We start from the raw sequence: 15,065 nt of genomic DNA on the forward strand, positions 1-15,065 counted from the left end.
ATTCAGGGGAAAGCCATTAGACTGCACAATAGCAGAAGTAACTCCTTTGTTCAAAAAGACAAAGTAAGGCAATACAGGACAGTTAGCTTAACACTTGTCATAAAGAAAATGTTTCAAAGCTATTATTAAAAGACATCGTAGCATTATTGCATTGGGGCAAAGTCCACATGTTTTCTGAAGGGGAAGGACGTTAAACAAAAACTGAGTCCGTTGTAGTTGGAGTCATTAGAAGTTAGACAGGTGATGTGAATAAGGGGCAACTGAAAGATTTATTAAACTTGGGTTTCCAGAAGGCATTTGGTAAGATGTCACATCAAAAAGATTATTAGGAAATGCAAGAACTCAAGATGTAGGGGATAACATACTGGTGTGGAGAGAATATTGGTTAGCTCACAGTAAACAGTAGACATTAATATTGGTAAGATGTAACTAGTGGCATGTCACAGGAATCAGTGCTGCATTCTCAACCATATACAATTTTAATCCAAATAGTTGATAAGGACAAAAAGGATGGTTGCCAAATTTACTGATGACACAAGTAAGGCATGAAAGCAAGCGGTGAAGAGGACATAAGGAAGGCTACAAAAAGGGATAAAAACACAAACAGGTTAGGTAAAAGGGCAAAGATCTGACAAGGGGAGTACAATGTGGGAAACTGAAATTGTCTATTTTGGCAGAAAAAGGAAAGTTGAGAGTTCAAGAGTTTTGGGATCAAGAGTGTGATGCTGGAAAAACAACAGGTCAGGCAGCAGAGGAGCAGGAGAATAGACGTTTCGGGCAAAAGCCCTTCATCTGTCCAAAACATCAATTCTCCAGCTCCTCTGCTGCCTGACCTCCTGTGTTTTTCCAGCATCACACTATTAGACTCTGATCTCCAACATCTGCAGTCCTCACTTTTTTGAGTTTTGAGATGCAGAGGAATTCTTGTACATGAATTGCAAAAGGTGGGTGCTACAAGTAATGAGGAAAACTAATAGAATGTTATCATGAATGGAACAGAATACCAAATTAGGGAGGTTATGTCAGTCATATAGCACATTGGTGTGGCTGGATGTGGAATACAGTGCATAATATTGCTTACCTTATTTAAGGAGAGATGTCAATACCGTTGGTTTTGATACAGTGCGATAGGTGCAATTGCACAAGAATGGAACTAAGAAAACCATGCAATAGCAGCACAATTTGAACTAATGGGACTGGAATCACATTATAGCCAAATGTACAAGTAAAGAAAGTGTTCTACTAATGTAAATTCTACAATCATGTTAAAGCAAATTTAATGTTGAAGAAACACACATTATAGCAGAACTGATTTGTGTATGTTGTGATGGAGGCAGTTCAAGAAGGTTCACTAGATAATAGAATGTTTAGGAGGGAGGAAGAGTTGAGGAAAGATTGGACAAGCTAGGGTGGTATCCATTGGAGTTCACTTAATCGAAACAAGAGTTTTTGACAGGGTCAATGCAAAGAGGTTTTCTTGTAAGAGAATCTGGACCTAGGGGTTATTCTGTTTAACAGAGACAAAAGTTTTTTGAAGATCACGAGTCTTTGGAATTTTCATCCAGAGAAAAATGATAAAAGCAGAATACAATATTATTTTTAAGGTGAGGTAGATGAGAATATGGTGGTTATAATCAGATCATCCATTAACTTATTGGAAAGTGGAACAGGCTCAGGGACTAAATCGCCTCTTCCCAACATGTTTGTACAAACAAACTTCCAGAACTCAGCCTTAGCAGCTGATAACACAGCCATCAGTAGTGAAGTGATTTGAAATTGGAGTTCTATTTTGATTCTGAAAGGGTTTTGTAGGAAAAGGAGTTGAGTGGGACAGCAGGGGAGAGATGTGGCAGCCAAATCAGAACTTAAATTTTTAAAAAGTATTAATGAATGAGGAGCCAAACAGTAAACTCAAAGGAAATGAACATGTCCACATCAACCCTCCAAAGAGTAACCCACCCAGACCCATTCTCCCCTCCCATATTTACCCCTGACTAATGCACCTGACATTATGGGAAATTTAGCATGGCCAGTTCACCTGACCAGTACATCATTGGATTGTAGGAGGAAACCCACGCAGACGGGGAGAATGTGCAAACTCCTTATAGGCAGTTGTCCAAGGTGGGAATTGAACAGTGATTGTGTGGAAACCAGTCAGAAATTGACAAATTCAGCTAACAACAAATATGTATGATGGCATTAATAACAGACCAGTGAAGACCATGACCAACTTGGGTGATGTGAAGTGGCCTTGTGATGGTAAAACATATGGTTGAAAATTCACAAGGTAATCACCTGACCCCAGGGAAAAGACTGTCTGTCTATTTACCCCTATCCATGCCCCTCAATTTTGTAAACCTTTATAAGGTCACCCCCTCAGCCTCTGACGCTCCAGGGAAAACAGCCCCAGCCTGTTCAGCCTCTCCCAATAGCTCAAATCTCTAATCAGACAGAAGCCCTACAGTCCTCCAACTATGGTGACTTCATCCTTTTACTCAAATAGTAATAAAGCAATCCCATATATAATGGCTCAATTTCTTAGTTAGAATTAAAATCTGTTTGTTTTGATATTTGCAACAAAAAGTTTCCTTTCATATGGCTAATAAGTAATACTACGTGCTTCATAGAAGTGCAAACACCAAACCATAAAGACTGACACCAAGCCTTCAGGACCAGGTGGCAACAACAACTTGATCAAAGGAAGGTAGGTAGGTTTTAAACAATAAAGAATATACCAGAAAAGATTCCAGGAGCAATTTCCAAAGCTTAGGGCAGAGGTGCTAAAGACAGTTGCTAAATTAAGGAATTAAAGGATTTGACCACAAAAGGGTAAGAATGTTTAAATCCAAGGACTACTATTTGCAATAAAATCTGAACAAGGTTGACAGGTTAAATGAGATATGGGATACAGGCAGATGAGTTTGAGCTATGCTGAAGCTCATAGCAGGGGTGAAATGGAAGAAAATAAGTCTACTTAAGAAGACAGCAATGTAACAAGATGCCTTTGCAGAGAATTTGAAAGACAGAAAAATGGTGGAAACACACAGGACTGTCAGCATCTCTACAAAGATAGAGACTAGCATTTGCTGTGTAGTGCACAACATGCATTAGAACATCCAGGTGAAGACTCTTAAGCCAAAACTGTTCAGATGCTAACAGGCACACTAGTTTTAACAGTAACATTTTCCATTTTGTCAGCAATCTTATTACCAAGCCTTGGATTCACCCACGATACTAAATATTCCAGGATATGCACATGGGCCACTTTAAAACAATGCTTATGATCATAGCCACTTCAGAAAATAGAAGCTAATTAAGAACATTAAATAGAAGTTGTAGGCAATTTAGCCCTCAAACTGTATCACAAGATCTTGTGTTGAACAGGTATCTTTAGATTCTTGTTAGGCAAGGGAGTAAATGTACTTTCATTTCTAAATATTCAATTACCCTACTCTCTCCTCATTCTGAAGCAGAAAAGTTCCATAATTGCACAAACCTCTGCTTTTGTAGGACTGAAAAAAAATCTAATTTTCCAACAATGTCTCCAAATCCTGGACTCAAAGGGAAGTATCGCTTCCACATCTCAAAGGGTAGTCAAGATCTGGTGTACTTCATCAATTCACCACTGATTCTTCCTTCAAAGTAGAGTTGCAGGTAGATAGGATAGTGAAGAAGGCATTTGGTATGCTTTCCTTTATTGGTCAGAGTACTGAGTACAGGAGTTGGGAAGTCATGTTGCGGCTGTACAGGACATTGGTTAGGCCACTGTTGGAATATTGCATGCAATTCTGGTGTCCTTCCTGTCAGAAAGATTGTGAAACTTGAAAGGGTTCAGAAAAGATTTACAATGAGGTTGCCAGGGTTAGAGGGGATTTGAGCTATAGAGAGACTGAATAGGCTGAGGCTGTTTTCCCTGGAGCATCGGAGGCTAAAGGGTGACGTTAGAGGTTTATAAAATAATGATGGGCATGGATAGGATAAATAGACAGGGTCTCTTCCCTAGGGTGGAGAGTCCAGAACTAGAGGGCATAGGTCTCTAATCTCTCCCCTCTCTCCCTAAATTTAACAGCAACTTAGATTGTACTGAGCAAAGAAAATACATCTAGAGAACCATTCTAATTAGTTACTGGGATACAAACAATGATTCAAGCTATTTCAGTCACTACTTTCCTTCTATCCATTCCATACAGACTAAGTTTTGCAACTAACTTTCCTTCCATTTCCAAAATGGAAATGTATAACTATTTGCAAAAAAAATTCAAACCGCTTTATACAACACATTCATGGGGATAACTTACAAATATTGTTCAGCAAGGTCTCCTCCTTACAGCAGATGAATTTAAAAGATACAAAGCATTTTTATTTCTTGCTATGTAACAATACTTCTATAAACTAAAAAGTCAAATAAACTAAAGTTCATCCAAGGTTCCAGCCTATCCAGAATTACCACGTTAAAATCAGTAAGGTCAATGTCCTATCTGTGTAGAGATCATAGCCAGACAAGTTATTGAAAGCACAAGTAGATTTGGAATATAGATGCAGCCATTAACTTTTGACAGACTATCCTCAATCCAGTAAATAATTTGGCAAATCCCAGAAATGAAACATTGAAAATAATGACACAATTAAGTGACAGTTTGTTACTGGACTAGTATTCCAGTAATTAAATTTTGATCCACACAGCAATTTGAATTGGAATTTTATTTCATTTTAAAAAATGGAACAATGTAGACCTCATAATTAAACTAATTTATTGAAGCCGAGAGGAAAATTCACACATGCAAGTCACTCACCACGATTTGACTCTTCTGCTAACCTCTGAAGTAGCACAGCAAGTCAGTTTCTACCATATTAAACCACTACCAGGTCAACCAAATAGCTCACTATAGCCTGTTCAGAACTAAGATGTGCAATATTCCAAGAATGCCACCATCCAGAAAGAAACAAAAATAATGCAATTAATGCGTTACTATTTGTTTTGGCATCTGTCTGGAGGCACATGCAAATTCCACATCCACAGTTTAGACAAATTTAAAAAGGGACCTAATAGGCAACGTTTTCATGCAGAGGGTGGTGCATGTATGGAATGAGCTGCCAGAGGAAGTGGTGGAATCTGGTACAATTACAACATTTAAAAATGCATCTGGATGGGTATAGTAAGAAGGATTTACAGGGATATGGACCAAGTGCTGGTAAATGGAACTAGATTAGGTTAGGGTATTTGGTAGTCATGGACAAGTTGGACCGAAGGGTCTGTTCCCATGTCTGACAGCAGACAATCATTAATCGTAGCATAAAAAGAAAATTGGATTCTGCAAGAGTCCAGAGCTGAGGAAGGCACTTGTATGTTAAAAGGAGTTAGAGAAACAAATGTACAAAAAAAAACAGGAAAGATCATCTAGCTATCACAAAGTATACAATTGAGCTTTGTCCGAACACACGAAATAGGAATGTTAGACAGCCAAACAGCCCCAAATCCATTCTGCCATTCAGGGAGGTCATGAATTCCTTGCATTTTGAATTCCCCTCAAAGGATAGCACCCCATTGGCCATTTTGATAAAGTTAGTTTGTACAGTCTGTTCTGTTATAACATGTATTCCTTCAATGAAGATTGGCTTTAATGCGATTGAAGAATCATTTGTAGAACGCAAACTTTCCTTACTTGCATTGGCTATAACATGATTCCAGCCCCATTAGTTTAAATGCTGTGGCTATAATGCCATTTTCTTATAACGCGAGATTGCACAAGAACAGAACTACTGTATTATATCAGAACTGACATTAGCACATAGTGAATCGTGCTGAAACTCCTAGATTCCCCAAAATTCCACTTGCTTTCCGTGACATTTCTCTTCTTCCTGACAGCTGCACATTTCCCCACTTTATACTCCAGCTGCCTTTTTGCTTGCTTCACTCAACCCATTGGCAAACTCCTTATGACTTCATAGCCTACTTTAACCACTTGTGTCTTCCCACAAGTTTCACTGGCATACCTTCACACCAATCAATGAAAATTGTGAAAAAGTTGAGGTCACAGTACAGACCTTTGTACACTCACGCCTTGCCAATTAAGAGATGTGGGCATGCTGTGTGTTTTCTCCTTTTAATAAAAGTTTCAATTGCTGCTTCATCTTCTGATTATCCATGATTTTTCTAACTGCCCAGCTATAACCTTACATTCCCACATCTTCCCCTATGAAGGGCAGATGTCATGCTCACTCATCCTACCTATAATTTGTTTACTGCTTCCCTTTTCGAATAGTGGAACCTTTCTTCAATCTATGCTGTCACTGCACAGTTCTAATGCTTTTTAAACTTAAGTCTAATGCTCTCTAATGGATGGCAGGCCCTTCTTTAGAATTCAGTGGGATGTATAATGAGTATTTTGAAATATCTTAATGTCTGCTGCTGCATCTCTAATAACCTATCCCCTAGATCACTTTAGCTAGCTTGGTTTTCATGCCCACATTGTTGCCCATTTGAAGTTAAAGTATTAGCAGTAGACAGTTTTCTCCTTTCAACCAGGATGTCAAATTCAATTATATTGGGGTCATTGCTACGAAAGACTATCTCTAAAGCTTATTAATGACTCCTGTCACATATATTCAAATCAGTTTTTTGCAATCTGTTCAGTTCCAAATTGTGCTACTGTAAGAAATCTCAAGCATTCAATAAACTTTAGGCTACTGATTTTTCTTCATTTGTAAATTAAAGTCTTAATGATCACTGCCATCCCTCTAATCACATATTCAAATTTCATCTTGCATACAGTATCCTGCCTTGTGGTTAGTTAGGAGACTTCTTTCCTCCTCTACACCAATCAAAACTAACTGCCCTGATCTCCTGAAAAAAGTTTACCTCTACCAATGGTAGAGATGCAGAAACAAGTAAAGATGAAACTAAGTAGGAACACAAGTTTAGAAATGAAAGTACTTGTGGACTGGAAGCCAGATTAGGTCAGTGAACTTAAATGCGTAAACTGTTTAGTGACAGCCAGAGACTTTCCCCAGTTGTTTGCTTACAGCGTCAAATACTTGTGAAAGTTAGGTCAGCCCCTTTACCTCTCTGTTTGAGGTACAAACAACTTGTGGGAGCATTTTCAATTCACTCCTTCCATCCATAAAACAATTTTAGTTTTTTAAAAATCACTAATGTACTTGTTTCAAACTGTTGAAATCAATATTTAAGTTTATCATTTTATTTTCACTTAATTTGAAATTAATAAATTAGAGTAAACCAGTAAATTTAATAGCATGTACAGCCTTGTGTACAAACAATCAACTGACGGGATGACAGTTGCCCATTTCGTGTACAGAACTCCAGAGCAAAAACAAAGACTAAATATACCTTGAACAATTTTATGACTAAAGATGTCTACAAAACATGAGCGACTGGGAGCCGTATACACTTTTTTAAAAAAGGAGATGGCGGCAGTGTGATTTTATAAAAATACAAAATGGAATTTCTACAATTCTAATCAAACTGTAGAATCATTTAAGAGTCTAAACAAGAACATGTGCAAGACTCTGGGAAGAGTTGACCACAGACTTTATGTAATATCAGTAAAATGTAAAGATCAGTGACGCATACATTATGACAACCGCTTTCTACACAAAAAAATCCCAACACTCTTCACATGAATGTTATCAAACAAATCAGACAAACCTCAATGAGATTACAGCATGTGCTTTAAAAATGTTTCAGTAACAGTGAAATTAATTTTCACAGATGAATTACAAGAATCCATTCAGGACAGTATTCTGGAACAATTTTTATAACAAAGAACAAGGGAACTTGGAAAGTTAGTGGTAATATCTTGGGGACAGCCCATAGCACAGTAGAGGTGTTGTTGGACATTAGAATATTTGAAGGTGGACAAATCTCCTGGTTCTGGTCAGATATATCGAAGAACCTTGCAAGAGGCAAGAGAAGAAATTGCAGGGGGGCTGGCTGACGTCTGTATCATAATTAGCCACAGGAGAGGTCCTGAAAGATTGGAGGGTAGTGAATGTTCTGCCATTATTCAAGAGCTGCAAAAAAAAAAACTGGAACTATAGACCAGTAAGCCTAACATCTGTGGTAGGTAAGTTACTTAAGATTCTCAGATAAGACATGCATGCATTTGGAAAGACTGTTCGTTTGATTCGGAGTGGTCAGCATGGCTTTGAGTGGCAGATCATGCCTCACAAATTTAAGAGTTCTTTGGAGGGACTGGACATAGTCTATATGGATTTCAGTGAGGCCTTTGATAAGATTGCACATGGTAGGCTGCTCTGGAAGGTTAGACCACATGGAATCTGGGGGAGCTGGCAAATTGGGACACATTTGGTTTGACGGGAGGAAGCAGAGGGTAGTAGTGGAAGCATGCATGCCAGGCTGGAGGCCTGTGACTAGTGGTGTGCTTCAATAGTCTATGCTAGGCCCATTGCTGTTTAATACAAATCGGTGATCTAAGTAAGAGAATGTATAAGGCATGATTAATAAATTTGCAAGTGACACTAAAATAGGCAATATTGGGGACAGAGGAAGGATCTTAAACTGTAGAAAGTGCTTCTTCAGCTGTGAAGAAAGTGAGGACTGGAGATCAGAGCTGAAAATGTGTTGCTGGAAAAGCGCAAAAGTCAGGCAGCATCCAAGGAGCAGGAGAATCGACATTTCGGGCATGAGCCCTTCAGGAATGAGGAAAGTGTGCCCAGCAGGCTAAGATAAAAGGTAGGGAGGAGGGACTTGGGGGAGGGGCTCTAGAAATGCAATAGGTGGAAGGAGGTTAAGGTGAGGGTGATAGGCCAGAGTGGGGGTGGGGCAGAGAGGTCAGGAAGAAGATTGCAGGTTAGGAAGGTGGTGCTGCATTCGAGGGTTGGGACTGAGACAAGGTGGGGGGGGGGGGAAATGAGGAAATTGGAGAAATCTGAGTTCACCCCTTATGGTTGGAGGGTTCCTAGGTGGAAGATGAGGCGCTCTTCCTCCAGCCGTCATGTTGCTATAGTCTGGCGATGGAGTCCAAGGACCTGCATGTCCTTGGTGGAGTGGGAGGAAGAGTTGAAATGTTGAGCCATGGGGTGGTTGGGTTGGTTGGTCTGGGTGTCCGAGGTGTTCTCTGAAACGTTGCACAAGTAGGTGGCCTGTCTCCCCAATATAGAGGAGGCCACCCTCCTTGATCAACTTGATCAGCTGTGGGCCAAGTAATGGCAAATGGAACTTAATATACAGAGGAACTGCTTATCCAGCAAGATCACAAGTCCCAATGCTTGGCTAAACTATTATTTGGCATTTAAATATCCAAACAAAATACTCCCCACCCATGTCCTTTGAATAATTGAGGTTCCTCTGTAGTATATGTGAAGTGTTGCATTTTTGGAAAGCTGAATCCAGGAATATAGTGAAATTGAGATCTTGAGTTCGGGCGCACTGTTCTCTGAAAGTAGTCACAGGTAGACAGGGCAGTGAAGGCAGCTTTTGGCACACTGGTTTTCATTGGTCAGGGTACTGAGTAGAGATGTTGGGAAGTTATGGTGCAATTGTACAGGACATGGGTGAGGCTGCACTGAGTATTGTGTACAGTTTCGGTCACTTTGCTGTAGGAAATATTAACTAGAAACAGTGCAGAAGAAGCTTACAAGGACACTGCCAAGGACAAGGCCCTGAGTTATAGGGAGAGGTTGGACAAGCTAGACTTGTTTTTTTCCTCCTCTCTTTAGAGGAGACTGAGAGGGAAATCGAATAGAAGTATGAGATCAGAGGCAAGGATAGGGTGAATGCAAATCAGTGGGGAAAAAGGATGAGGGCATAAAGGTAAGAGGGGGAAAAAATAAATGGGAATCTGAGGGGCAACTTTTAAGATGGTGGTACACATAGCCACTACTGCTGGCAACTCATTCTGAGGCATATACATTAACACTTAAAAGGCATTTTGACAAACACATGAATGGGAAAGGTTTAGAAGGATATGGGCCAAGTGCTGAAAAATGGGGTTAGTGTGGATGGACATTAGTTGGCATGGACCAGTCTGGGCCAAAGGACCTGTCTCCATGCTATTGAACGGAATCTATAAGCCATACTGGATGTAGTGACAAGTGGTAACCCAGAATTAGTTAATATGACAACAATGTTCTGCAAATAGTGATCATAACATGACTGCATGATATTGAATCTGAAAGTGAATATTTTTATAAAAAGAGAAACATAGATTAAGTGGCTATAGTAAAATAGGCTCTTCACAATTGGATAAACAAAAATATTGGGACAATCCAATTCATATAATCACAGGAACATTTTCAGACTAATCTACCTTTGACATCAACCAGATGGAATTTTGCACACTATAGAACTGCATGACTGAGGAACATAAATACCTCCAACAGTGTAAAGAATTCTATAAAACTGCAAACTACATAAACTAAGTGCTGAAGATACTATGACAGCTAATTTTTCATCAAATAGGACTCCAATTCATATAGCACAAACAGACCCTCCCTCCAGCCAGTCCATGCCAACCGTAATCCAAAACTAAACTTTGCCCACACACCTGCTCTTAGCCCATATCCGTCCAAACATTTCTTATTCATGGACTTATCCAAATGTCTCAATGTTCTAACAACTTCCTTTTTGAAGTTCATTCCATACACAAACCATTATGTAAAAGAATTGGCCCCCCCATGTCCTTTTATTAAAATAAGTCTTCCTCCTCTCTCCTTAAAAAAATATGCCACCTAGTCACAGTCATAGACTTACAGCATGGAAACAGACCCTTCAGTCCAACATGTCCATGCTGACCAGATATCCCATCCCAACCCAATCTAGTCCTACCTGCCAGCACCTGGCCCATATCCCTCCAAACCCTTCCCATTCAAATGCCTCTTAAAATGTTGCAATTGTACCAGCCTCCACCACATCCTCTGGCAGCTCATTCCATACACATACCATCCTCTGCGTGGAAAAAGTTGCCCCTTAGGTTTTTAATATATCCTTCCCCTCACCCTAAACCTATGCCCTCTAGTTCCGGACTCCCCGATCCCAGGGAAAAGCCTGTCCATTTATCCTATCCATGCCCCTCAAATTTGTAAACCTCCAAGGTCACCCCTCAGCCTCAAACTCCAGGGAAAACAGCCCCAGCCTGTTCAGACTCTCCCTATAGTTCAAATCCTCCAACCCTGGCAATATCCTTAAATCTTTTCTGAACCCTTTCAAGTTTCACAACGTCTTCCCGATAGGAAGGAGACCAGAATCGCACGCAATATCCCAACAGTGGCCTAAACAATATCCTGTACAGCCACATGACCTCGCAACTCCTGTACTCAATACTCTGACCAATGAAGGAAAACATACCAAACGCCACCTTCACTATCTACCTGCGACTCCACTTTCAAGGAGCTATGAACATCATTCCAAGGTCTTTGTTCAGCAACACTGCCTAGGACCTTACCATTAAGTGTATAAGTCCTGCTAAGATTTGCTTTCCCAAAATGCAGTACCTTCCAGTTATCTCAAATAAACTCCATCTGCCACTTCCCAGCCCATTGGCCCATCTGGTCCAGTTCCTGTTGTAACCTGAAGTAACCTTCTTCACTGTCCACTACACCTCCAATTTTGGTGTCATCTGCAAACTTACTAAGTGTACCTCTTATGCTCACATCCAAATCATTTATGTACATGACAAAATGTAGAGGGCCCAGCACCAATCCTTGTGGCACTCCACTGGTCAAAAGCCTCCAATCTGAAAAACAACCCTCCACCACCACCCTAAGTTCTACCTTTGAACCAGTTCCGTATCCAAATGGCTAGTTCTCCCTGTATTCCATGAGTTCTAACCTTGCTGATCAGTCTCCCATGAGGAACCTTGTCGAATGCCTTACTGAGGTCCATATAGGTCACATCATCTGCTCTGCCCTCCATCTTCTTTGTTACTTCAAAAAAAAACTCAATCAAGTTTGAGAGACATGACTTCCCACACACAAAGCCATGTTGACCATCCCTAATCAGTCCTTGCCTTTCCAAATACATGTACATCCTGTCCCTCAGGATTCCCTCCAACAAATTGCCCACCACAGATGTCAGGCTCACCGGTCTAAAGTTCCCTGGCTTGTCTTTACCGCCCTTAAACAGTGGCACCATGTTTGCCAACCTCCAGTCTTCCAGCACCTCATCTGATACAAATATCTCAGCAAAAGGCCCAGCAATCACTTCTCTAGATTCCCACAGTTCTCGGGTACACCTGATCAGATCCTGGGGATTTATCCATCTTTAACCGTTTCAAGACATTCACTTCCTCCTCTAATCTGGACATTTTGCAAGATGTCACCATCTATTTCCCTACAGTCTATATCTTCCATATCATCTTCCCCAGTAAATACTGATGCAAAATATTCATTTAGTATCTCCCCCATTTTGTGGCTCCACACAAAGGTCACTTTCCTGATCTTTGAGGGGCCCTATTCTCTCCCTAGTTACCCTTTTGTCCTTTAATATATTCATTAAAACCCTTTGGATTCTCCCCCCTCCACCCTAGGGAAAAAGCACCTGCCACTGACCTTATCTTATACCCCCTCATGATTTTATAAACCTCTTATAAAAAGGTGACTTTAATCTGCTACACTTCAATGAAAAAAGTCCCAGCCTATTCAACCTTGCCCCATACCTCAAACCCTCCATTCCCAAAACATCCTGGTAAGTCTCTTATGAACTCTCTCTCTCCAGTTTAATAACATCCTTCCTGTAAGAGGGCAGCCAAAAGTAGATGCAGTACTCTAGAACAGGCCTCACCAACATCTTGTACACACACATCATGGCATCCCAGCTCCTATACTCAAATGAAGGCAAGCATGCTAAACACCTTAACCATCTTGCCCATATTTGACCCAAATTTCAAAGAATTATGTACCTGAAAACCTAGGTTTCTCTGTTCCACAACACTACCCAAGTCCCTACTTTTAACTGAAAGTCTTGCCCTGGTTTGTTTTACTCTTAAGACCGATCAGATCTGAAGACTGCAATAGATTTAAGGTATTGTTTTAATTCTAGACTTCCTACATCTACAGCATTTTGCTTTTATTGCAGACTTCAGGTTAGTTTAGCTGAACACCATGCACATAGGATCCTAAATATCTACAAGTAAATCATAGCATGTGCCCAAGCAAAAGATTAGATTAGACTACTTAGTGTGGAAACAGGCCCTTCGGCCCAACAAGTCCATACCGACCCTCTGAAGAGTAACCCACCCATACCCATTCCTCTATCACTACGGGCAATTTAGTATGGTCAATTCACCTAACCTGCACATTTTTGGACTGTGGGAGGAAACCCGTGCAAACCTCACACAGATAGTTGCCCGAGGTGGGAATTGAACCCACGTCTCTAGTGCTGTGAGGCAGCAGTGCTAACCACTGTCACCATGCTGCAAGTGACTCAAATACTCATTGAGTTAACAAAAAACTTATCTTCCTAAACATGCAGAATATTGCTTGCAGACATTAAACTTAATGATAAAACACATGGCAAGCAGTACTGCAGGTTGGGGGCAAAGGGTTGAGAAGTATAGAGATCAGACTGGGCCCCATCTCTGTACTCACTGTTTGGTCCTTTCTGGTTAAATCCCATTGGACAGGGTGGTTAAAAACTGGGTGCAACTCAGGAACTTAAAGACGTTTGCATTCAGCTTGAGCTTTACCACAGCCATTGGTACCTGACCACCTAACGATCTCATCTCAATTTGCTTTCAAACCACAAGTTGCCTTAGAATGGCCCTTAACTGCCGGTGATGCAGGAGAGATGTCAACCTGGGGGTCTTTCCACCTAAAATGGAAATTCCAGCAGAAGCAGGAAGGCATGGAGTTGACCATTTCTCTTCTCTTCCCCCCCGGAAATGGGGGGCTGGGGGACGATAAGGGCTGCAGGGCTTGCCAGAAGCAGCACGCGAGAGTGGCAGTTGTGGGGGTGGGGAGCTGCGGTGGTCAGTGTCACGCGCAGACACGGGGGGGGAGGGGGTGAATTCAGAACCGCGCGTGGTCACGCAGTGTTTGTGCGGGTTGTCAACGCCGACACACGCGCTCGGGGCGGGTGGCGTCAAAGTCGCAGGCGGGAATGGCCAGCGCCACGCGCGGACACTCGGGTCAAAACCGCACGGGGAAGTGTATGGGGGGGGGGGGGGGGGAGGAAGGTGTTGTTGGCTAACGTCGCGCGCGGATACGGGATTGGGGACTTTGGGGTTGGAAGGACAAATGTTGCGGGCTCCCGCGCGCCGCGCTCCCGTCACCCAATGTGTACAATGGGGGGTGGGCCGGCGGAGTTCCGAGTTTGGTGTGGAGCGCGGGTCCGGCGCACATGGGGCAGGTGAAGCTCGCGCTTCCAGTGTGCGGTCGGTGTAAACACGGAGCCGTGCCTCAATGGTGCGAGGGGTCACTGGGTCATCTCGCGCTTCTTTCCCCCCCCCCCCAAAAAAAACCGATCGTCAACGGACTGAGGAAAACGGAGCAACAATCTGGGGGGGGGGGGGGGGGGTTATAATCTCCTCCCACCGACACCGGCGTGCGGCCGTGAAGAGGTGACCCCCGCCCCTCTACGACTAGGTGAAAGGAAACAAAACAAGAACAAGTTTCATTCAACAAACTTGGCGGCGCCTGGGGCCTCGGTCACTCACCCCCCCCTCAAATGCCAGAACCGTTCCCCAACAAGCGATGTCTTGTCCCGCACTCGCCCCGTCTGCGTGAGTCGGCGGCCTTCCCGGGGGTGGGTGGTAAAGGGCTGTTTCTCCGCTCACGGCAGGTTCGGTCTGAGTGAGATGCCGGCCTCCGGGATGGTCTACACCGCCATGTTAACCCGAGTGCGAGCAGGAGGGAGCGGCTCTTTATAGCAGCTGGGTGGGGGGGAGGGAAGGAGGAGCGGCCACTCGGTGTCCTGTGGGTGGGAACGACAGAGCTCTCTCCCTCTCTCAGACAGACAAGTGCTTGTTTACTCAAAGGAGAAGCAACCTTCCCCTCTTCCTTCTCTAACGCACACTGCACTCTGACGTGCAAACCATCACACCGGTATTTGTCAGGAATATCGGCTAAAGCATAAACTCACTGCTGGA

At 42.4% G+C, this 15,065-nt stretch overlaps 1 protein-coding gene across 1 annotated transcript in view; it reads right to left on the reverse strand.

Annotated features, from left to right (window-relative positions):
• slc20a2 (solute carrier family 20 member 2) overlaps positions 1–14,784 on the reverse strand; it is a 93,102-nt gene extending 78,318 nt beyond the window's left edge. The window contains exon 1 of the mRNA XM_043719864.2: positions 14,634–14,784. The gene's annotated coding sequence lies outside the window, so the exon portion shown is untranslated. The remainder of the gene's footprint in view (positions 1–14,633) is intronic.
• Positions 14,785–15,065: the final 281 nt, after the last annotated feature.

Source organism: Chiloscyllium plagiosum, unplaced genomic scaffold (genome assembly GCF_037043375.1).
Source record: "Chiloscyllium plagiosum isolate Xiang-an unplaced genomic scaffold, Cpla_swu_hap1 HiC_scaffold_2, whole genome shotgun sequence".
NCBI classification, from domain to species: Eukaryota; Metazoa; Chordata; class Chondrichthyes; order Orectolobiformes; family Hemiscylliidae; genus Chiloscyllium; species Chiloscyllium plagiosum.